The sequence below is a fragment of the Periophthalmus magnuspinnatus genome, chromosome 21 (assembly GCF_009829125.3).
Source record: "Periophthalmus magnuspinnatus isolate fPerMag1 chromosome 21, fPerMag1.2.pri, whole genome shotgun sequence".
Taxonomy (NCBI): Eukaryota; Metazoa; Chordata; class Actinopteri; order Gobiiformes; family Gobiidae; genus Periophthalmus; species Periophthalmus magnuspinnatus.
The window spans coordinates 32,575,495-32,600,787 of NC_047146.1; the positions used below are offsets into that span (position 1 = coordinate 32,575,495).

General features: G+C 42.7%; 1 long non-coding RNA gene across 1 annotated transcript; it reads left to right on the forward strand.

The window, feature by feature from the left end:
- The first annotated feature begins 17,161 nt into the window (after positions 1-17,161).
- LOC117389817 (uncharacterized) lies at positions 17,162-19,726 on the forward strand. The gene is made up of 3 exons (XR_004542898.2): positions 17,162-17,205; positions 17,826-17,889; positions 19,192-19,726. It is a non-coding gene; the product is annotated as an uncharacterized LOC117389817 (long non-coding RNA).
- Positions 19,727-25,293: the final 5,567 nt, after the last annotated feature.

The following is a 25,293-nucleotide window of genomic DNA, read 5'->3' on the forward strand; positions in this document are numbered from 1 at the left end:
CTGAGCCAATAGGACACACACATGTGTGACATCACCGCTCTGAGCCAATAGGACACACACATGTGTGACATCACCGCTCTGAGCCAATAGGACACACACAGGGCTGTGACATCACCGCTCTGAGCCAATAGGACACATTCAACATTCATGAAAGACACATCTGAGAGATGTCGTCCTCTTTAGTCCTGGTTTAGTCCTGGTTTCGTTCTGGTTTAGTTTTTGTGTGTTTGTGTGCGTCTGAGTGTTGTGTGTTTGTGTGTGCTCTGAGCCAATTGGAGACACACATGTGTTGTGTGTGTATAGTGTGTGTGGTGTGTGTATAGTGAGTGTGTTGTGTGTATAGTGTGTGTGTTGTGTGTATAGTGTGTGTGTTGTGTGTATAGTGTGTGTTGTGTGTATAGTGTGTGTGTTGTGTGTAAAGTGAGTGTGTTGTGTGTATAGTGTGTGTTGTGTGTATAATGAGTGTGTTGTGTGTATAGTGTGTGTTTTGTGTGTATAGTGTGTGTTGTGTGTATAGTGTGTGTGTTGTGTGTACAGTGAGTGTGTTGTGTGTATATTGTGTGTGTTGTGTGTATAGTGTGTGTGTTGTGTGTATAAGAGTGTGTTGTGTGTATAAGAGTGTGTTGTGTGTATAGTGAGTGTGTTGTGTGTATAAGAGTGTGTTGTGTGTATAAGAGTGTGTTGTGTGTATAGTGTGTGTGTTGTGTGTATAGTGAGTGTGTTGTGTGTATAGTGTGTTGTGTGTATAGTGTGTGTGTTGTGTGTATAGTGAGTGTGTTGTGTGTATAGTGTGTTGTGTGTATAGTGTGTGTGTTGTGTGTATAATGAGTGTGTTGTGTGTATAGTGTGTGTTTTGTGTGTATAGTGTGTGTTGTGTGTATAGTGTGTGTGTTGTGTGTACAGTGAGTGTGTTGTGTGTATATTGTGTGTGTTGTGTGTACAGTGTGTGTGTTGTGTGTATAAGAGTGTGTTGTGTGTATAAGAGTGTGTTGTGTGTATAGTGAGTGTGTTGTGTGTATAAGAGTGTGTTGTGTGTATAAGAGTGTGTTGTGTGTATAGTGTGTGTGTTGTGTGTATAGTGAGTGTGTTGTGTGTATAGTGTGTTGTGTGTATAGTGTGTGTGTTGTGTGTATAGTGAGTGTGTTGTGTGTATAAGAGTGTGTTGTGTGTATAGTGTGTGTGTTGTGTGTGTAGTGTGTGTGTTGTGTGTATAGTGTGTGTTGTGTGTATAGTGAGTGCGTTGTGTGTATAGTGTGTGTGTGTTGTGTGTAAAGTGAGTGCGTTGTGTGTATAGTGTGTGTGTTGTGTGTAAAGTGAGTGTGTTGTGTGTATAGTGTGTTGTGTGTATAGTGTGTGTGTTGTGTGTATAGTGAGTGTGTTGTGTGTATAGTGTGTTGTGTGTATAGTGTGTGTGTTGTGTGTATAATGAGTGTGTTGTGTGTATAGTGTGTGTGTTGTGTGTATAGTGTGTGTTGTGTGTATAGTGTGTGTGTTGTGTGTACAGTGAGTGTGTTGTGTGTATATTGTGTGTGTTGTGTGTACAGTGTGTGTGTTGTGTGTATAAGAGTGTGTTGTGTGTATAAGAGTGTGTTGTGTGTATAGTGAGTGTGTTGTGTGTATAAGAGTGTGTTGTGTGTATAAGAGTGTGTTGTGTGTATAGTGTGTGTGTTGTGTGTATAGTGAGTGTGTTGTGTGTATAGTGAGTGTGTTGTGTGTATAGTGTGTTGTGTGTATAGTGTGTGTGTTGTGTGTATAATGAGTGTGTTGTGTGTATAGTGTGTGTTTTGTGTGTATAGTGTGTGTTGTGTGTATAGTGTGTGTGTTGTGTGTACAGTGAGTGTGTTGTGTGTATATTGTGTGTGTTGTGTGTACAGTGTGTGTGTTGTGTGTATAAGAGTGTGTTGTGTGTATAAGAGTGTGTTGTGTGTATAGTGAGTGTGTTGTGTGTATAAGAGTGTGTTGTGTGTATAGTGTGTGTGTTGTGTGTGTAGTGTGTGTGTTGTGTGTATAGTGTGTGTTGTGTGTATAGTGAGTGCGTTGTGTGTATAGTGTGTGTGTGTTGTGTGTAAAGTGAGTGCGTTGTGTGTATAGTGTGTGTGTTGTGTGTAAAGTGAGTGTGTTGTGTGTATAGTGTGTTGTGTGTATAGTGTGTGTGTTGTGTGTATAGTGAGTGTGTTGTGTGTATAGTGTGTTGTGTGTATAGTGTGTGTGTTGTGTGTATAATGAGTGTGTTGTGTGTATAGTGTGTGTTTTGTGTGTATAGTGTGTGTTGTGTGTATAGTGTGTGTGTTGTGTGTACAGTGAGTGTGTTGTGTGTATATTGTGTGTGTTGTGTGTACAGTGTGTGTGTTGTGTGTATAAGAGTGTGTTGTGTGTATAGTGTGTGTGTTGTGTGTATAGTGAGTGTGTTGTGTGTATAGTGAGTGTGTTGTGTGTATAAGAGTGTGTTGTGTGTACAGTGTGTGTGTTGTGTGTATAAGAGTGTGTTGTGTGTATAGTGTGTGTGTTGTGTGTATAGTGAGTGTGTTGTGTGTATAAGAGTGTGTTGTGTGTATAAGAGTGTGTTGTGTGTATAGTGTGTGTGTTGTGTGTATAGTGAGTGTGTTGTGTGTATAGTGAGTGTGTTGTGTGTAGTGTGTTGTGTGTATAGTGTGTGTGTTGTGTGTATAATGAGTGTGTTGTGTGTATAGTGTGTGTTTTGTGTGTATAGTGTGTGTTGTGTGTATAGTGTGTGTGTTGTGTGTACAGTGAGTGTGTTGTGTGTATAGTGAGTGTGTTGTGTGTAGTGTGTTGTGTGTATAGTGTGTGTGTTGTGTGTATAATGAGTGTGTTGTGTGTATAGTGTGTGTTGTGTGTATAGTGTGTGTGTTGTGTGTACAGTGAGTGTGTTGTGTGTATATTGTGTGTGTTGTGTGTACAGTGTGTGTGTTGTGTGTATAAGAGTGTGTTGTGTGTATAAGAGTGTGTTGTGTGTATAGTGAGTGTGTTGTGTGTATAAGAGTGTGTTGTGTGTATAAGAGTGTGTTGTGTGTATAGTGTGTGTGTTGTGTGTATAGTGAGTGTGTTGTGTGTATAGTGTGTTGTGTGTATAGTGTGTGTGTTGTGTGTATAGTGAGTGTGTTGTGTGTATAAGAGTGTGTTGTGTGTATAGTGTGTGTGTTGTGTGTGTAGTGTGTGTGTTGTGTGTATAGTGTGTGTTGTGTGTATAGTGAGTGCGTTGTGTGTATAGTGTGTGTGTGTTGTGTGTAAAGTGAGTGCGTTGTGTGTATAGTGTGTGTGTTGTGTGTAAAGTGAGTGTGTTGTGTGTATAGTGTGTTGTGTGTATAGTGTGTGTGTTGTGTGTATAGTGAGTGTGTTGTGTGTATAGTGTGTTGTGTGTATAGTGTGTGTGTTGTGTGTATAATGAGTGTGTTGTGTGTATAGTGTGTGTTTTGTGTGTATAGTGTGTGTTGTGTGTATAGTGTGTGTGTTGTGTGTACAGTGAGTGTGTTGTGTGTATATTGTGTGTGTTGTGTGTACAGTGTGTGTGTTGTGTGTATAAGAGTGTGTTGTGTGTATAAGAGTGTGTTGTGTGTATAGTGAGTGTGTTGTGTGTATAAGAGTGTGTTGTGTGTATAAGAGTGTGTTGTGTGTATAGTGTGTGTGTTGTGTGTATAGTGAGTGTGTTGTGTGTATAGTGTGTTGTGTGTATAGTGTGTGTGTTGTGTGTATAGTGAGTGTGTTGTGTGTATAAGAGTGTGTTGTGTGTATAGTGTGTGTGTTGTGTGTGTAGTGTGTGTGTTGTGTGTATAGTGTGTGTTGTGTGTATAGTGAGTGCGTTGTGTGTATAGTGTGTGTGTGTTGTGTGTAAAGTGAGTGCGTTGTGTGTATAGTGTGTGTGTTGTGTGTAAAGTGAGTGTGTTGTGTGTATAGTGTGTGTTGTGTGTATAGTGTGTGTGTTGTGTGTATAGTGAGTGTGTTGTGTGTATAAGAGTGTGTTGTGTGTATAGTGTGTGTGTTGTGTGTATAGTGAGTGTGTTGTGTGTATAAGAGTGTGTTGTGTGTATAGTGTGTGTGTTGTGTGTATAGTGAGTGTGTTGTGTGTATAGTGTGTGTGTTGTGTGTATAGTGTGTGTGTTGTGTGTTGCATTTGCTTTTGTGTGATTGTTGCTGTTCTTTTCTTGTCGACTATTTTACATCAACCTGTCGAGGGACTGAAGATGGAAATGTTCCACTTTGGCTTTAATCTTTACATATTTACATTTTTAAATGTTCATTAATATGTGCTGTCCCTTTACAAAGAAATAAATAAGAATAAGACGAGAAAAAAACATCTGAGGAACATAAAAATGTGAGATCAGACTTTACCTGAACAATTCACCTCCAGACCCAAGGAAAAGGAAGAGGGAGAGGATGAAGCATCGACACATTCTCTCACTGCAGACTTATCCTTCTTCACACAGACAGGTGAGACTCTCCACCCTGGACCTTTTGGAATATTATATCTGTCTTCTCCATAAACAGCAGAGCCACAGTCCAGGTCTCTGCACACAGCAGATATGTCCCCCAGGAACCAGAGTCCAGGGAGTCCATAGTGCACCATCCATCTCCACTCTCCTCTGTGTTTCATCTCCACAGTCCCAGCACAGCGACTGGCCCCTCCCACCAGCCTGAGCGGCTCTGAACAGACAAGAGACAGAGTGAAGCCCCGCCCCTTTACCTGAGCAGTGAAGCCCCGCCCCTTTACCTGAGCAGTGAGGCCCCGCCCCTTCACCTGAGCAGTGAGGCCCCACCCCTTTACCTGTGCAGTGAGGCCCCGCCCCTTTACCTGAGCAGGTGAGGTTGACAGCGGCTCCAGAGGAGCAGGTCTCTGAGCCGGAGCGGGGACAGTCCATCAGAGCAGACTCATGGCCCTCACAGTGGAACGTCTGCTTCAGAGGAGAGAGCGCCCCCTGGAGGAGAGAAGGAGCCCCACAGCCCAGCTCCCTGCACAGCACCTCTGCCCCCTGCTGGTCCAAGGCCCCTTCACAGACCCAGGTCCAGGACTGGTCCCAGATCTGCACTGATCCTGAGCACAGACTGGGCCCCGAGACCAGACGCACCGAGTCTGTGGACACACATGTGTGACATCATCACTCTGAGCCAATAGGACGCACACAGGGCTGTGACATCACTGCTCTGAGCCAATAGGACACACACAGGGCTGTGACATCACTGCTCTGAGCCAATAGGACACACACAGGGCTGTGACATCACTGCTCTGAGCCAATAGGACAGATTCAGCGTTCATGAAAGACACATCTGAGAAATGTCCTCGTCTTTAGTCCTGGTTTAGTCCTTTTTTTAGTCCTGGTTTCGTTCTGGTTTAGTTTTTGTGTGTTTGTGTGCATCTGTGTGTTTGTGTGTGTGTGCTCTGAGCCAATTGGAGACACACATGTGTTGTGTGTGTATAGTGTGTTTGTTGTGTGTTTTAGTGGGTGTGTGTGTGTGTGTGTAGTGTGTGTTTTGTGTGCATAGTGAATGTATTGTGTGTATAGTGAGTGTGTAGTGTTGTGTGTATCGTGTATGTGTGTTGTGTGTGTATAGTGAGTGTGTTGTGTGTATAGTGTGTTGTGTGTATAGTGTGTGTGTTATGTGTATAGTGTGTTGTGTGTATAGTGTGTGTGTTGTGTGTATAGTGTGTGTGTTGTGTGTATAGTGTGTTGTGTGTATAGTGAGTGTGTTGTGTGTACAATGAGTGTGTTGTGTGTATAGTGTGTTGTGTGTATAGTGTGTGTGTTGTGTGTATAGTGTGTGTGTTGTGTGTATAAGAGTGTGTTGTGTGTATAGTGTGTGTGTTGTGTGTATAAGAGTGTGTTGTGTGTATAGTGTGTGTGTTGTGTGTATAAGAGTGTGTTATGTGTATAGTGTGTTGTGTGTATAGTGTGTGTGTTGTGTGTATAAGAGTGTGTTGTGTGTATAGTGTGTGTGTTGTGTGTATAAGAGTGTGTTATGTGTATAGTGTGTTGTGTGTATAGTGAGTGTGTTATGTGTATAGTGTGTTGTGTGTATAGTGTGTGTGTTGTGTGTATAGTGTGTGTGTTGTGTGTATAAGAGTGTGTTGTGTGTATAGTGTGTGTGTTGTGTGTATAAGAGTGTGTTATGTGTATAGTGTGTTGTGTGTATAGTGAGTGTGTTGTGTGTATAGTGTGTTGTGTGTATAGTGTGTTGTGTGTATAGTGAGTGTGTTGTGTGTATAGTGAGTGTGTTGTGTGTAGTGAGTGTGTTGTGTGTATAGTGTGTGTGTTGTGTGTATAGTGAGTGTGTTGTGTGTATAGTGTGTGTGTTGTGTGTTGCATTTGCTTTTGTGTGATTGTTGCTGTTCTTTTCTTGTCGACTATTTTACATCAACCTGTCGAGGGACTGAAGATGGAAATGTTCCACTTTGGCTTTAATCTTTACATATTTACATTTTTAAATGTTCATTAATATGTGCTGTCCCTTTACAAAGAAATAAATAAGAATAAGACGAGAAAAAAACATCTGAGGAACATAAAAATGTGAGATCAGATTTTTACCTGAACACTTCACCTCCAGACCCCAGGAAATGGAAGAGGAAGAGGAAGAGGGAGAGGATGAACCATCGACACATTCTCTCACTGCAGACTTATTCTTCTTCACACAGTCAGATGAGACACTCCACACTGGACTCTGTGGAAAACCATCTCTAATTTCTCCATAAACAGCAGAGCCACAGTCCAGGTCTCTGCACACAGCAGCTGTGTGCTCCAGGTACCAGAATCCAATGTGTCTATCGTAATTATAGAGTTCATAGGGCTCCATCCGTCTCCACTCTCCTCTGTGTCTCACCTCCACAGTCCCAGCACAGCGACTGGCTCCTCCCACCAGCCTGAGATCTGAACAGACAAGAGACAGAGTGAGTCCCGCCCCTTCACCTGAGCAGTGAGGCCCCGCCCCTTTACCTGAGCAGTGAGGCCCCGCCCCTTTACCTGAGTATTTCTTCGTTTTGTTACTGGGGCAGGGTAAAATAAATTTTCACTTCTGTCGATTGGACAAAAGTTTTAGAGCAGAGGTGGAAAAGTGGGGCCCACGAGCCAAACTTGGCCCTCCATGAGCTCTAATTAGGCCCAAGGGGGCTCTGAGATTTTAATAATAATCTGTTTTGATTCAGTTTTGCAGTGAAAAGACTGTCAGGAGATGGAAAGAGGCCAGTCCTGTCTATTTCCTCATTTTTAAATGTAATCATATATTTGTTTGCAGAGAAACCAGAGACTGTATAAAGAAACAGACTAAGTGACTGTGACGTCACCCACATCGTTTGGCTCCAGTCAGTGATGGAACTTTCGGCTCTTTTATGGGATCCGAATCTTTTAGATCTGTTCACTTCAAAGAGCCGTTCAAAATACTGGCTCTTCTACTATTTATTTATATGACAGTCAAAGTGAAAAGTCACTTTATCTACAAACTAATCACAGAGAAAAGAGACCAAAGGCTCAGATGTGTTTAAAATGGTTCAAACTGAGAGTGGGAGAGAGTTTATTTTACACTTTTGAAATATAATCTAAATAAAACATTTCACTACAATATTAATAATAATAAAAAGTCCGTTGCTGTTATTATGATGCCAAATCAGTCTCTCACTCGTGTCGCTCTGCTTCTGTTCTGCTTCTTGTGTCAGTTCAGCCTCAGTAAAAAAATGCTTACAAATTAGAAATAAAAAGATTTAGTTCTTTTACAAAATCAGAGCCGGTTCCGACCGTAAAAAGACACTTGTTCATGAACCATCGATAGCTCCAGTCAAATGAAGCTCATCGAGGCTCGAGCAGTTGTAGGGGCCAATTTGGAGCAGAGTTCCACATTTGAAATTCTGACCTTGAGCATCATAGCAACCACAGAGCCAATCCAGAGCGAGGCTGTTGAAGGTAACGCTCCTTCTCGGCCTCAGCACTGAGTAGCAGGGAGCAGGCGCTTAACAACATTTTCAATCAAACCGGTTGTTACAGAAGGACCTGATTTGTCTGTTATTAATGTTCATATTTAGATTTACAGACACAATAGTGAAATAAAAACCCCAGGATCATGTAGAGTGGCAGCAGTGCGCCCATGATCACTTCCTGTTATGAACGCGGCGGCTAGCATGTTAGCTGTTTCCATTTATATATACAGTCTATAGTACAAACTGTCATCAGGTTTGACCCTCGACTCATTAATACATATTCTTTTTGTCTCATCATGGAAAATACTTTGGACAGCTCTGGGGGAGGAGCTAACTACACCAAAACAGTAGTTAGCTCCTCCCTCCAGACACATATAAGGCAGTGTCCACCAGCAACTGACCACAACTGAAGAAACAATCTGACCACAACTGAAGAAACAATCTGACCACACCTGAAGAAACAATCTGACCACACCTGAAGAAACAATCTGACCACAACTGAAGAAACAATCTGACCACACCTGAAGAAACAATCTGACCACAACTGAAGACACAATCTGACCACAACTGAAGAAACAATCTCACCACACCTGAAGAAACAATCTGACCACAACTGAAGAAACAATCTGACCACACCTGAAGACACAATCTGACCACACCTGAAGAAACAATCTGACCACAACTGAAGACACAATCTGACCACACCTGAAGAAACAATCTGACCACACCTGAAGAAACAATCTGACCACAACTGAAGAAACAATCTGACCACACCTGAAGAAACAATCTGACCACACCTGAAGACACAATCTGACCACACCTGAAGAAACAATCTGACCACAACTGAAGAAACAATCTGACCACAACTGAAGACACAATCTGACCACACCTGAAGACACAATCTGACCACAACTGAAGACACAATCTGACCACACCTGAAGAAACAATCTGACCTTTACTTAAGAAACAATCTGACCACACCTGAAGAAACAATCTGACCACACCTGAAGAAACAATCTGACCACACCTGAAGAAACAATCTGACCAAACCTGGAGAAGTGTCTTGGAGCCAAAACTTTTGTCCAGTGACAGAGTTGATTTTTTCTTTTCCCCTGGATCCCACCTGGACGACTGAGGGATTACACAGACACTGTGGCAGAGTGGTTATCCTGTGTCCTCCCTCTCACCAGGAGGTTGTGGGTTAGACTCCTGATCTGAGTGGAGTGTGTATGTTCTCCCTGTGTTACTGTGGCAGAGTGGTTATCCTGCCTCCTCCCTCTCACCAGGAGGTTGTGGGTTAGACTCCTGATCTGAGTGGAGTGTGCATGTTCTCCCTGTGTTACTGTGGCAGAGTGGTTATCCTGCCTCCTCCCTCTCACCAGGAGGTTGTGGGTTAGACTCCTGATCTGAGTGGAGTGTGTATGTTCTCCCTGTGTTACTGTGGCAGAGTGGTTATCCTGCCTCCTCCCTCTCACCAGGAGGTTGTGGGTTAGACTCCTGATCTGAGTGGAGTGTGCATGTTCTCCCTGTGTTACTGTGGCAGAGTGGTTATCCTGCCTCCTCCCTCTCACCAGGAGGTTGTGGGTTAGACTCCTGATCTGAGTGGAGTGTGCATGTTCTCCCTGTGTTACTGTGGCAGAGTGGTTATCCTGGTGTGTGTGTGTCTTTACCTGAGCTGTTGTCTTCTGCCAGGAGCCCTGCACACACAAAAGTCATGTCACAAAATGGCGGCTGTTGATCACATGACACAGAGCTTCACACAAAATGGCGGCATGATCACTTCCTGTTATGAACGCGGCGGCTAGCATGTTAGCTGTTTCCATTTATATATACAGTCTATAGTACAAACTGTCATCAGGTTTGACCCTCGACTCATTAATACATATTCATTTTGTCTCATCATGGAAAATACTTTGGACAGCTCTGGGGGAGGAGCTAACTACACCAAAACAGTATTTAGCTCCTCCCTCCAGACACATATAAGGCAGTGTCCACAAGCAACTGACCACACCTGAAGAAACAATCTGACCACAACTGAAGAAACAATCTGACCACAACTGAAGAAACAATCTGACCACACCTGAAGAAACAATCTGACCACAACTGAAGACACAATCTGACCACACCTGAAGACAAAATCTGACCACACCTGAAGAAACAATCTGACCACAACTGAAGACACAATCTGACCACACCTGAAGAAACAATCTGACCACACCTGAAGAAACAATCGGACCACAACTGAAGAAACAATCTGACCACACCTGAAGAAACAATCTGACCACAACTGAAGAAACAATCTGACCACACCTGAAGAAACAATCTGACCACACCTGAAGAAACAATCTGACCACACCTGAAGAAACAATCTGACCACAACTGAAGAAACAATCTGACCACAACTGAAGAAACAATCTGACCACACCTGAAGAAACAATCTGACCACACCTGAAGAAGTGTCTTGGAGCCAAACGTCTTCACTCAAAACTTTTGTCCAGTGACAGAGTTGATTTTTTCTTTTCCCCTGGATCCCACCTGGACGACTGAGGGATTACACAGACACTGTGGCAGAGTGGTTATCCTGTGTCCTCCCTCTCACCAGGAGGTTGTGGGTTAGACTCCTGATCTGAGTGGAGTGTGCATGTTCTCCCTGTGTTACTGTGGCAGAGTGGTTATCCTGCCTCCTCCCTCTCACCAGGAGGTTGTGGGTTAGACTCCTGATCTGAGTGGAGTGTGCATGTTCTCCCTGTGTTACTGTGGCAGAGTGGTTATCCTGTGTCCTCCCTCTCACCAGGAGGTTGTGGGTTAGACTCCTGATCTGAGTGGAGTGTGCATGTTCTCCCTGTGTTACTGTGGCAGAGTGGTTATCCTGGTGTGTGTGTGTGTCTTTACCTGAGCTGTTGTCTTCTGCCAGGAGCCCTGCACACACAAAAGTCATGTCACAAAATGGCGGCTGTTGGTCACATGACACAGAGCTTCACACAAAATGGCGGCTGTTGGTCACATGACACAGAGCTTCACACAAAATGGCGGCTGTTGGGCTCATTAAAGCCACAGGCTGGTTTCATGAGTGTGATGGAAACATGAAGCTCACTATGGCCCCGTCTGATCTGTGTTTGAGTTTAGAAACACTTTTTATTCAATAAATGTACATTTATTTTGACAAGTGCTGAGACAGAGTTTCAGACACACACGAGCCAGTTCCCCTCAGACTGACGTAGCTCCAGTGTGGAGCCAAAAGACACTTTGACAAATAAACAGAGGTGGAACAAGTACTCCATCTAGTTACTTAAGTAAAAGTACAGAGACCAGAGCAAAGAAATACTCAAGTAAAAGTATCACATGAAAACATCACACTCTTTATAGAGACTCGTCTAACCCAGTATTTGTCAAAGTTACACTAAGGTCATGATATTGTTGATTTAAGTTTCCTAAAGTCATGTATAAAGCAAAGTGCCATGTATCACCTGTAACATTCAAAGACTCTTTGATATAAGAACAAGTTACTACAGCCTAAAAGGAACACAAGTGTTCAAACAGATTCAGAACCAAGAATATGGAACAAAGCAGTGAAAGGAGTTCATTTATGGAGTCATCTGGACAAAGACCAGGATCTACAACAATAATGAGATTTAAGAAACACATGAAACCAGCTCATTAAGTCTGAACAGCACAAAAGGAAAGATATCTGTTTGTAAAGAATGAGTGTGATGGAAATGACACTTTGAAATGTTTTATTTTAAGTGTCATGTTTTATATTAAGTGTCATGTTTTATTTTAAGTGTCATGTTTTATTTTAAGTGTCATGTTTTATTTTAAGTGTCATGTTTTATTTTAAGTGTCATGTTTTATATTAAGTGTCATGTTTTGTATGTTTCATTCATATCTCGTTTGTTTCACTTTATGACTCTGTTCATGACTTTTTTTTATATTTTATAAAATAAATCAATTAAAGACAAACAAGTCTCACTTACCCAAAGTGTAGACGAACCAGAGCAAGACCAGTGCTCCCAGAGCCATAACCAGGACTGAACCAGGACCGAACCAGGACTAAACCAGGTCTAAACCAGGACTGAACCAGGAATGAACCAGGAATGAACCAGGTCTAAACCAGGACTAAACCAGGTCTAAACCAGGACTAAACCAGGACTGAACCAGGACTGAACCAGGACTGAACCAGGTCTAAACCAGGTCTACGCCAGGTCTAAACCAGGACTAAACCAGATCTAAACCAGGACTGAGACGTGTCTTTCAGAGTTTCCTGTTTTAAACACATTCTTATCTGTTCATCATTTGTGGCTTTTCTTGGTAAAACTTACATAACATCGCCATAATCTGATGTGTTTTATAATTCAAATATGTGTTTGAATGTTCACTTTTTAAAACTGTGACTAAACTAAACCAGTGAGGAGCGATGTCCAGTGTGTCTGTGTCCAGATGTCCCCCACGGTCTCCGCGTTTGGACCATTTGTTGATTAAAGGTCCTATATTACACAAAATGGATTCATGTGAAGTGTAAGTCAGAACTAACCAGACCAGGACCAGACCAGGACCAGACCAGGACCAGACCAAGACCAGACCAGGACCAGACCAGGACCAGACCAGGACTAGACCAGGACTAGACCAGGACTAGACCAGGACCAGACCAGGACCAGACCAAGACCAGACCAAGACCAGACCAGGACCAGACCAGGACCAGACCAGGACTAGACCAGGACTAGACCAGGACTAGACCAGGACCAGACCAGGACTAGACCAGGCCCAGTCCAGGCCCAGTCCAGGCCCAGTCCAGGCCCAGTCCAGGACCAGACCAGGACCAGACCAGGCCCAGTCCAGGCCCAGTCCAGGCCCAGTCCAGGCCCAGACCAGGACCAGACCAGGCCCAGTCCAAGCCCAGTCCAGGCCCAGTCCAGGCCCAGTCCAGGCCCAGTCCAGGCCCAGTCCAGGCCCAGTCCAGGCCCAGTCCAGGCCCAGTCCAGGACTATCACAGGAGTCAGAGTACTCCTGTACTGTACAATAGGACTGTAGGTTTGCTAACACAGTTGGCCTGTGTCTATTCAGACAGAGCTGATATGACAGGGGTCATCAATAGGCGGCCCGCGGGCCAAATCCGGCCCATTGGCCAATGGTTTAACAATATAATATTTTTGTGGTGTGACTGTAGCACGAGGGCCGTGTGCTCCGTGTGCTCTGAAGTCTGCTCGTTAGGGTTAAGGTTAGTCCGCTCGTTCATGAGGAGCATTATGTGCAGCGGTGATGTCGTCTTCTTCAGTTGGTCATAAATATGAAAACAGGGGCCATTTAACATTTTAGAGCACATGGTCCACAGTTGAGATCAGTTTGAGATCTGACATGTTTTGAAGCGTGTGCAGCTCAGAGCTGATGTTCCGAGCATTGAACCACAAAGGCCCATTTTATCAGAGTGAAGGAAACTCACTATCAGCCAGGATCACGCTCTCATATTTCACACTCTCTTTACTGCCTTTTTACACAAATCAAGCATAGATATAGATTATAAAATATAGCACAGGTTATAAAAAAAAAAATGAAATAAAAACAAAAAAACAAGACATCAACAAGAGGATTTGTCCAATAATATCTGTTCAGCTCTTTACACATTTGTGGAGTTATAGAAATCTATAAACTGTTGACAAGTAGAAGAAAATATTTTCAAATTTCCCTTGAGTTAGTACTTTATTTTTTGTAACTGTAGATGTTTCATGACGTCTTTCATTAAGATCAAATGAGATCCCTCCCCTTTGCCCGGGGGAGGGCCCCTTCACCCGGGGGAGGGCCCCTTTGCCCGGGGGAGGGCCCCTTCGCCCGGGGGAGGGCCCCTTCGCCCGGGGGAGGGCCCCTTCGCCCGGGGGAGGGCCCCTTCGCCCGGGGGAGGGCCTCTTCCTGTGAGTTGTCTTGTTTCAAGAGGGCTGCCTCGCTCATAAATATTAAGAAAAAAAAACAAAGAGGGGAAACTTAGACACTAAACTTTAGGTGGAACACCCTCCACTACTTCTGTGTCCTGGTGTGAGCTCCACTCTTGTATCTCGCTGCTGTTGTGATCGCGCTGGCTGGGACTGAAGGCTCAACATATTGGTTCAGTTCTGTCATTCTGGAGGTAGAAGACGTCGGCCGACATTTATTCTAATAAATTTAGTCCTTGATGCACCTCGCAGTATAGTGATGAGGAAACAACATTAGAACAAAGATGAGAAAATAGTGTCATAAAAACTTTTGATAACATTTGCATCACTGGAGGCACTGAATGAGAATCTGGTTTATATACAGAGGACAAGGGAAAGCCAGTGTGAGATGAATTCAATTTTGAATTTTTATGTTTTTCTATTTGTAAATTAAATAACTTTAATGTTTTTTCTTAGTTGAAAAGGTAAATTAAGTTTCTTGTGAGGTGGTTCAATGGGAGGGTCTGAAACAAGCCAACTTCATCACTCAGACCCTACAGTGCAGCACAACAGCATAATATTAGCTCAAATATGAACTCATTTAGTATTTTGGTGAGTATAGTAAGCAGGGCTGCTCCTTGGAGATCTTATCATATAAAATCTGTTAATCCTGTAGTTCATTTCAATGGGGAAATCAAATAGCTCAGTCACATTTAGAGGCAAAGATGGGCGGGGACAGAGTACAAGGTTAAAAAAACTACTCAAAAAGTACCATTAGTCCAAATATCTACTTGTTTACAGTAACATGAGTATTTGTAATTAGATACTTTCCTCCTGGTATTTCCACATTCAAAAACATGTATAATTGTTACATTGGTGATGGATCAGATCGTGAAGTCGGTGAATCTTGCTGCTCTGATTGTTCAAACGTTGGTTTCTGTGGATCTTCCTGAATGGAAACAAAAACAGCAAATGTCCTGCGTCGAAAGTCTAGTCTGCACCGGTCTGGAACATCTGGAGAAATGGTATAAGTCTTCTATATATTTAACAAGAAAAGGTTCAATGGGGACTTATTCTGTCAAACTGATGTAACGTCTGAGGAATCAAAGATTCAGACTCAAGGTAAAAGTTTGAGTTTATTGCAAACCAGGAAATGTGAATGTTGGTTGAAGGAGAAGATAGTAGACAGTCGTAGGCTGACATCTTCAAACCGGTCATGGAGAGCTGGGTTTTTCCCAACAAAAGGAAAGACAATCCTCCCTTAAACAGAAATGGGGGCCTGAAACATAATCTTTCCCCCATCTATAAGTCCATCCTCAGACCCAAAGCAAACCGGAGACAATAGCTGTTTACAGTTTCAGTGTGGTTAGCTCCTCCCTCAAGATGAGCTTGGACAAGCAGCCAAACATCTTCATTCCTACAACGATTTGTCCAGTTGACAGAGTTAAACTTCGTCTTTTGATATGGATCAGACCTGGGCGACTGAGGGATTACACAGACATTGTGAGTGACTTCACAGACAACCTTGTTCAAAACCAAAAGTGAAAGTTATTAACTATGTTAAATGTTAGCCTGACTACAGAAACTGTAAAGAGAAGCTGTTTACAGTTTTAGTGTAGTTAGCTCCTCCCTTCAGACAGATATAAGGCAGTGTCCAGCAGGAATCTGACCAGAACTGAAGAAGTGGCTTGGACAAGCTGCCAAACGTCTTTACTCCAACAACTTTTTGTCCACTTGACAGATTTATCTTTTGGCTTTTACTCTGTTAAAATGTACTTTTTGGCAAATATATCCATCCATTTACTTCCACTCATCCGGGACTGGGTCGCGGGGGCAGCAGTGAAAGCAGGGACTCCCAGACTTCCCTCCCCCAGACACGTCCTCCAACTCCTCCAGTGGGACCCCAAGGCATTTCCAAGCCAGCTGAGAGACATATTCCCTCCAGTGTGTGATTCCCCTGTAATTGGAACACATGATCCGGTGCCCCTTCCTAAAAGAGGGACTACCATCCCGGATTGCCAATCCAGCAGCACTGTCCCTGACCGCCACTCGATTTTGCAGAGATGTGTTAGCCAAGACAGCCCCACACCTCAGTGACTTCAGCCAGGGTGCCCAGGTCCCCAGTCTCTGCTTACTCCTCGGAAGACATGATGGGGGGGATTGAAGAGATCCTCAGAGCATTTCTTTCACCGTACAACAACATTTCCAGTCAAGGTCAGCAGTTCGCCTCTCGCACAGTGTTGGTGAAGTACTGCTTCAGACAGTTTGCCAAAATCTCTTTGACACCATCCGATAGTCCTCTTCCATGGCCTCCCCAAACTCCTCCCAACAAGCTTTTGGCTTGGCAAACACAAGAGCCGCGGCACGTTTGGCCCACCGGAACTCATCAGCTGCCTCAGGAGTCCCACAAGCCAACAATGCTCGATAGGACTCCTTCAGCCCGATGGCGTCCCTTACTTCCGGTGTCCACCCCCGGGTTCGGGGGTTGCCGCCGCAACAAGCACCTCAGATCTTATGACCACAGCTACGAGCAGCTGCAATAGAGGTGGAGAACATGGCCCACTCAGAATCCATGTCCCCAAACTCCCATGGAATCTGGGAGAAGCTCTCCCAGAGCAAGTTGAAGATCCCCCTGACAGAGGACTCTGCCAGTGGATCCAACTCACCACCAGGCGTGTCTGCCCCTCTCTTCACCCGAGGGCAGACACGCGGTGGGAGATCAGATGACATGATCATCGACCTCCAATCCAGGGTGTCCTTGTGCCACGTGCACTGATGGACACCCTTGTGCTCGGACATGGTGTTCATTATGGAGAAACTGTGACTAGCACAGGAGTCCAATAACCCCCCCCCCCCCCCCCCCCCAAAAAAAAAAACAAACCAAAAAAAAAAACACTGGTTCAGAGGTTCAGGGAGGCCGTTCCTCCCAATCACTCCCCTCCAAGTGTCACTGTCATTACCCACATGGGCGTTGAAGTCCCCCAGGAGAACAACGGAGTCCCCAGTTGGTGCACTGTCTAGTACCCCTCCCAGGGACTCCAAGAAGGCCGGGTACTCTGCACTGCTGTTTGGCCCGTAGGCCGACACAACAGTGAGAGACCTGTCCCCGACCCGAAGGCGCAGGGACGCGACCCTCTCGTTCATCAGGGTGAACTACAACATGAGGCGGCTGAGCTGTGGGGCAATATGAATATGTATAATATGACGTACAATGTAATATTTATGAATGTTTCTTTTAATGGTTTTAATAATGATACAGAAAATGTGTTTGTACTGAATTTGACCCATTTAAGTCAGACTTCAGGCGTGCACATGTCTAATACGTCCAAAAACTGTCATTCAAAAGAGACTATGACTCCAGGACGGCTCTGCACGTGGCAGCAGCAGAAGGTGAAAACTAAAACCACTCGTTGTTTGTCTAGTTGTACATGTGATGCAGTATCACAGCTTATCTAAAAACATACATCACATACACTGGCCAAAAAAAAGGTCACACTCTAATATTTGGTTGTTCCTTTATCTTTAATTACGTCACATTCTCTGTGACTTTGTTTCAATTTGGCTTCTACAACGTCAGATTTATTTCTATCCAGTGTTGCTTTAATTTTTCACCTGTTCCATTGATGATGGTCGAGTCTGACGCTGCTCAAAGCTTCTCCAGCACAAAGATTCTCAATGGGGTTAAGGTCTGGACTCTGTGGTGGACAATCCATGTGTGAAAATGACGTCTCTGCTCCTGATCCTCTGTCACTATTTGAGCCTGATGAATCCTGGCATTGTCATCTTGGAATATGCTCATGCCATCAGGGAAGAACAAATCCAATATTTTGATGGAATAACCTGGTCATTCAGTTTATTCAGGTGTCTCATTCTTTGAGCACAGACTGTTGCTGAACCTAGACCTGACTCGTACCTACAGGCTCAGACCTATTTGTTAAATCCAGGTGGTGACTTTTTTTTTGGCCGGGCGGTGTATATGGTATAAATGATAATTACTGCTCCCCCTGCAGGACATGTGGAGGTGGTGGGTTTCCTACTTGATGCTTGTAAAGTGAACCCTGTCCCCAGAGACAGGTAAGTCTGAGGCTGAAATCCTGCTGTTTGGATGGTTCAATATTTAAATTGAGTTTTATATTTATCTGGTCTATATTTATATATAATAAATTTTAACATTTCTTATAACTCAACATGAAGAGTTGAATTTAAAGGAAGGGTATGTAGTTTTAAAAAGGTACAAGTTTATCCTCCAGATAGACACATAAAAGTGGATCTCATTCTCAGTTTCTGGACAGGCCTCATGTTCAGAACCTCCAGATTCAGTCCCTGAGCTGCAGAGGCTGCACTAGCACTGATCCATGATGGGCTGCAGGTGCTGGGGTTTAGGTCGTGAGGATTCACACCAGAGAGAGTTCTTTTAGGTTTAAACCAACTGAATTTCAGCGCTGAAACTGACAACACAAATGAGAGACTCATGTGAGCCTCATTCTGCTTCTGATTCCCTCTTGGGACGTGTGGTGGAATTTCTAATAATAAAAACCTTAAATAAAATGTAAAATCAACAGAGAAGTTGTCTCGAATCAAAAAGTCCGATTTATTGAGTCATTTGTGCACAATGGTCAAAGAGCCGTTGTCCCTGAGTCGCCCTCAGCTCAAATGAACATACACAGAGTATTTATACATCACAATAATCAGACCAGTTTAATCTAAGTGACTCCAGGACACACGGCCTCGTAGACAAACAGACCAGAGATACACCTGTGTGTAACAACAGATCACCAACATGAGGTCCAAGAGATACACAACATCAACACACATAAGGATTTAGGGCACACAATGACATAACAACCAAAACACACAATGAAAATGTCCAATGTGTGTGTAATTAAGACTTAATCAGCAGTAGATTTATTAAAAGTCAAATCCATGTTTGATTTGAACATGTCTACGTTGTATCTGGACACACATAGATCACGTTTATGAAATTTAAAGGTCCTTTATGACACAAAATGGATTCTTTGGCCATGTTAAAATGTTCCCTCCTCAAAAACAGACCTGGAGTCGTGTTTTCACTCACACATGTTTGAGAAACACTTTATTATTAGTCTGTTTACATCTCCAAAGCTCAAAATGCAACGTTCCACCTCGTGATGACAGAAGAACTCAGCCTAAATCTGCAGAGTTTGTGACTTAAACATGTGAGAATGAAACAAAACACAACTCCAGGTCTGTGTGTGACGAGGAAACGACATTAGAACAGATGAGAAAACAGCGTAACATGGGCCCTTTAAAATCAAAATGTTACTCTCCCTTTAAGTTAAACACAAAAGAATCTCTTTGTAAAACCATTTGTTCATGAGCGTTTTACTTTTGACTCAGATGGGGAAACACTCCGCTGGATGAAGCGATTCACTTCGGCCACAAAGCAGTGATCGAATTACTGCAGCAGTTTCAGGATAAGCACAGTACGCCCCCCTGTGGTCGTGACCCGCATCGTGAAGAGAAGAGCCTGGACAGCCTCTACTAGAGCAATGCACACGTCCTTTATATTTATATCAAGCAACAGTAGTTTTATTCACACCCAGCAGCAGCGATGGGACTGAGGTTTGATCAAACGTCTGTGATTTCACCGCACAAAATGAACGTCTACAATTTGAGTTGAAAGTGCATTTAAGAAGTTTAGATTATTTTTATTTTAAGCTTTTATTGTGTAGATTTATGTAAGATATTACTGCATAGTTTCTGTATTTTTATGTATTTATTTCGTAGTATAGTTCACACTGGTCCCTGGTTTATCTCGAGGGTCACGATCTAAAAATAACCAGCGAAAATTGTGAAGTATCAGCTTTATTTTTACATTATTCTCTATGTTTTTGTCTGTAAAACCCCTCACCACACACTTTATACACTTTTCTCACACAGGCGTTAACATTTTCTCACATTTCTCTCTCGTTTAAACTCTCTCAAAGTTCAGACCTTTGTAGATTTGAAAAAATAAGCTCAGTATTATAGAACGAAACCAAATACTACACTGTACAGAAAATAAAAATGACAGCTTTTAGAAATACGTACGTACATACGTATTTCAAACTTCCTCTGACCCCTCCTCTTCCTCTGACCCCTCCTCTTCATCTGACCCCTCCTCTTCCTCTGACTCTTCCTCTGAACCCTCCTCTTCCTCTGACCCCTCCTCTTCCTCTGACCCCTCCACTTCCTCTGACCCCTCCTCTTCCTCTGACCCCTCCTCTTCCTCTGACCCCTCCTCTTCCTCTGACCCCTCCACTTCCTCTGACCCCTCCTCTTCCTCTGACCACAATGCAAATTCATAAAAAATATATAAATATAGGGACGACTGTTGGCACATTCATCATGAACAGCACGATACAGGTCGGCGCTGTGACACGACACACGACACACGACACACGACACACGACACACGACACGTCTAACAGTGTCGGAGTCTCCTGCCTGTGTCTGGATCACAGTCTGTGTAAAGAAGTCGACTGAATGCGACGTCACCGCAGCTTCAGCTCCAGATGAAGCTCATCGAGGCCGGAGCAGGTGGAGAGGCCAAAGTGGAGCCGAGGTCCATATTCTGAAATCCAGCTACGAGTATCATAGCAGCCAAAGAGCCAATCAGGAGCCAGGCTGTTGATGGTAACGCCTCTTTCCACCCACACCGAGAGAGGACGCTTAGCAACACTGTCAATCAAACCTGTTGCTAAGGCTAACAGGAGCGACCTCGGGGAAAGAAGACGCCTGAGTCATTAATGTTCATAGCTTTTTACAGACGAAACAGCAAAATAAAACTACAAGGATCACGTAGCGCGGATTAAAACGAGGCTCATTACGGCGATTTACAGAGAGAGGGGTGACAATTTTCCAATGTAACGCGGCGGCGAGCAGGTTAGCTATGTCCGTTTATATTGACTGTCTATGGTCTTGGTGATGGTTGGATAAGTTTATAAATCTGTGGTTAAAATGCAAACACAATCGTCAAAGTGTCTTTTGTTTTATGTTTTGTTCTCAAAGTGTACTTTTTCAAACATTCTGAATTGTTTTGCATCTTGACAGATTTATGAAAAGTTTGAGAAAAAGTGACAAAGTATGGAAGCCCATTTGTGCCTCACAGGAAGTCATAATTATGAGTTTAAACGTCATAATTAAGCCCAAAACTCAAACCAATCAATCGTCGTTAGCCATCGTTTTGCTGTAATAAAAACAAACCTACAAAAAGTACAGTTAAAGTAATCCACATGGACTACTTATACTGTACTTTTTGTAGTTTGAAAAGACTATTTGAGATACATGGTGTTGTGCTGCCCTCGTGTGGTCAGCTGTCATAATTACAGATATCAGTTGTTATTGTAAAAGATAAATTCAAACATTTAAATCACTTAAATGCCTAAAACTACTTTCATGGTACACGCCAGTGAGAAGATGACTCCCCAGAAGAGTAGTATCTGAAATATAGCATTACAAGTACAGGAGAAGTACAGTAGTAGTAGTAGTATTAGTGGTGCAACAAAACTTTGCTACTATAGAACTTGTCTTGTAAATAATAACTTTATTTTAATGTTATTGTTTGTATCCGTTATTATTTCTGACTCTTTTTTGCACCTCATCTTCAACCATGTGTGTTATATGGCCATGTTATTACTTTGCCTTGAATGTTCCATAGTGTGGCATTAACGTGAGACATTTAAAATGGAATAATATTTCCTTTACGACATTACACAGCAGTAGAGTGATACAGTGGAACATTCAAGGTGAAGAAACATCTCCATGGAAACAGGAGGCAGGTCCCCCTAATAGAAAGGCTGCATAGTGGAACTTTACTGTCCTGGATGAAACTAGACACCAGTCACACTGAAATATCAACTAGGACTTCAGAATTTACCCCTGTCATACTGCAATCAGCCACTAGAGAGCAGCATAAATACAACTGTCACAGACCCGATGGTTGATTTTCAAAGAGTAAAAGTATTTAATGTAAATAATTTAAAAGTCTACACTGGAAAGTAACGACGGCGACATCAGGAGGAAGGATGTGTTAAAGAGGTAGATCTACATCTGTGTCAGTGATGAATGAAGTACTCAGTTGTGTTACTTCAGTAAAAGTACACATACTCAGGAAAAATGTTACTCAAGTAAAACTATCACATGAAAAAACTTAAGTAAAAGTATTTCAGTTTCTGCTGAAAAATGTACTTTAAAAGTAAAAAGTAAAAGTACTTTACAGAAGTGTTGTTCATTTGTTAAATTGTTAAATGTAGTGATGTTGGTAAAGGCGAGTTTATTTCTGTGGCATAATCTGTACACAAAGTAATTGTTTTACAGAATAAAAAAGACTTTAAAATCACAATACAAACAAATCAAAAGAAACATAATCACAAATAATCATAAAATTAACATTAAAGGAGAAAAGTACAGAATAAACCCCTTTGAGTCACAGCAGAGAAACAGAACTGAGTCTGGATTTAAACAGAGTCAAAGTCGAGGCCTGAGTCACATCTACAGGAAGAGAGAAGGTTTAAACTGAACTAAACCAGGACTAAACCAGGACTAAACCAGGACTAAACCAGGACTAAACCAGGACTGAACCAGGTCTACATCAGGAGGCCGGTCCCTGAAGTCCTCCTCATGTGAGATGGTTCTTGTGGCTCATGTGGGAGATGTTCTTTGGTGCTGGTCCATGGAGAGACTTGTTCACACTGAGCTGCTTTAAAGTCTCTGAGCCACAGGAGCCACAGGAGCCACAGGAGCCACAGGAGCCACAGGAGCCACAGGAGCCACAGGAGCCACAGGAGCCACAGGAGCCACAGGAGCCACAGGAGCCACAGGACACGTGTGTGAAGTACTTCCTGGTTCTAGTCCTGACCCGAGCAGCAGTGTTCTGGATGTTCTGGATGTTCTGGATGTTCTGGATGTTCTGGATGTTCTGGATGTTCTGGATGTTCTGTTCTGTCTCTCGTTTGGAGAGTCCAGTGATCAGGACATTACAGTCGTCTAATCTACTGGACACAAATGCAGGATAAGTCTCTCTAAGTCTGGTTTTGACAGTTTAACTTTGATTTTTGACATGTTTTTAGATGTAAAAAGCTGCAGATGTTACTGATTTGATGTGTCTGTTAAAGTTCAAGTCTGAGTCCATTATTACCTCTAGATTTCTGTCCTGAGTTGAAGGTTTTAGAGACAGAGACTGGAGGTGACACTGACACTTTCTCTATGTTTCTGTGGACAAAGATGATGACTTGAGTCTTGTCTGAGTTTATCTGGACAAAGTTGTTTTTCCTCCACACACTGATCTGTTGATGCAGTGAATCCACTGGTCCATATTCACCTGCTGCAGTGAGACATAGATCTGACTCGTCTGCAGAGTTGTGTGTGACACATTATTGTTGTGTATTAACTGTCCTAACAGCAGCATGTAGAGACTGAACAACAGGGGTCCCAGGATTGACCCCTGGGGCACCCCACAGGTCAGGGACATTTTATCTGAGACACATTTTCCAATTTCAACAAAGTACTTTCTGTTTTCTAGATAGGACTTGAACCAGTTTAGTGCAGTACCACAGATGCCCTCCCAGTCCATGAGTCAAAAATGATACAGATTTTGGTCAACAGTTTCAATACACACCAGTTTCTTTATTTTTCTCTTGAATCTTGTGTATTTATTTTTGTTTTTCTCAAAGCTGAAGTTTGAAGTCGGGGACTTTAGTCAGGATGTTATCACAAACATGGTAAAAATAACCCCTCAAATCATATGAAAAGTACTTTTTACTTTTCAGTCCTGTTCAAAAATATAGTGGAAAAGTAGAAAGTACAGATACTGCTCTCAAATGTAGTGAAGTAAAAGTAAAAAGTATTCACTGTAAAATGGACTTAAGTAAAGTACAGATACATCAGAATTCTACTTAAGTACAGTACTTTACTTGTTGTACTTGTTACCTTTTTCCACCACTGATCTAGAGTCTAGAATAATGAAAAAAGATGAAAATTAGGATTTAGGATTTTATTCTCTAATCTGATCTTTCAGGTTTGCCCAGGCAGCACTGACTCTAAAGTGTAAAGTGTTTACAGTAGAGCAGTGGAGCCACACTGCACTTTGTCCTCTGTTTCCTGTAGAGTCTAGGCCTGTGTTTTGTAGACAGGAAACTGTCAGTGTAACCGACTTGACTTGACGACATTTAGTATTTTCCAGAGAATCACGTGGTTTTGGTTTGGGCGTGTGCTCAGTGTAAGTCTCCTCTCCCCTGCACATTGATTATACACCAGACACTTCAGTGCACAGAGTAAGAAACAATGGGATTTCCCACTGACTGCATGGAGTGAATGTATTTACTCATGTTTTGGTTTAAAATCCATGTTATTGTGACGAATCTATATGAGCAGTGAGTGAACATTATTTTACACTAAACACAGCAGTGCTGGTGTTTACAGAGCCACAGTGGCTCAGGACAAAGAGGAGCTCACATGTCTCTGAGCTGAAACTGTTTCTATTGGCTCCACTATATGGACCTGATTCATTGAGCGTTTTTTTATTTTTTATTTTTGCTTTTCTCTGACTTTAAATATACATTCCTTACATTATCTTACCCACATAATATAAATTCAGTAGGATTTAGGCCAAAGTGTATTCAAAAACACCACTTTACCTGAAGATGGGCGTCCCACTTTACCTGAATGACAGAAGTTTGACATGTATCTTTGTTAATATAAATTCATGTATAAACTCGTCCACAAGCATCAAATATAATCCAGGAGAAACAAGTGTGTGCGTAAATTCAGGTTTGTAGCTTTTTCATTCAAGGCCACAGTACAACACGCCACTGTCTCTTACATACACGTGTGTAAACGTGACTTATTTGACCTTAAACTGACTGTCACAGGGTCAGAGGTCACGGTTTAAGAACACGACTGATGTCTGCCTGTTTCACATGTAAAAATACTCAAATGATTAATCGTCCCACCTGAATTCACCCTGTACTTTCTCCTCCACTTTGGACGGAAAAGGAAAAGTATTTGTTTTTGTGTGAGACCTGCTGAAAAGGCTGAGGTTTATTTTTAACATCTTCAGAATTTAAACAAAAATATATCAATAAAAACAAAATCTGCATTAAACAGCACAAATCTGTCTCTAAATCACCACATTAGAAGCTTTATTAGATCTCTTTTAGATCTTTTTACTCTTTAAGTCCATTTTACACGAGCACTTTGATACTTTTACTTGAGTAGATTTTTGGATACTTTTACTTTGAAGTATTCCTGTATCTGTACTTTTTGTGGAACATTTTTTATGACAAAAGACAAAGAAAAGACACAGACACTGTAACATCTTCCTTTCGCAAGAGTTTCAAGCTTTTCCAGAGAATCACGTGGTTAGCTGTGGGCGTGTACTCCCTGTAAACCCCGCCCCCTCAGCCCCACGCGCCTCACGCACACGCCTTATATAAACAGAGGCGTCAGTGCGCGGGGCAG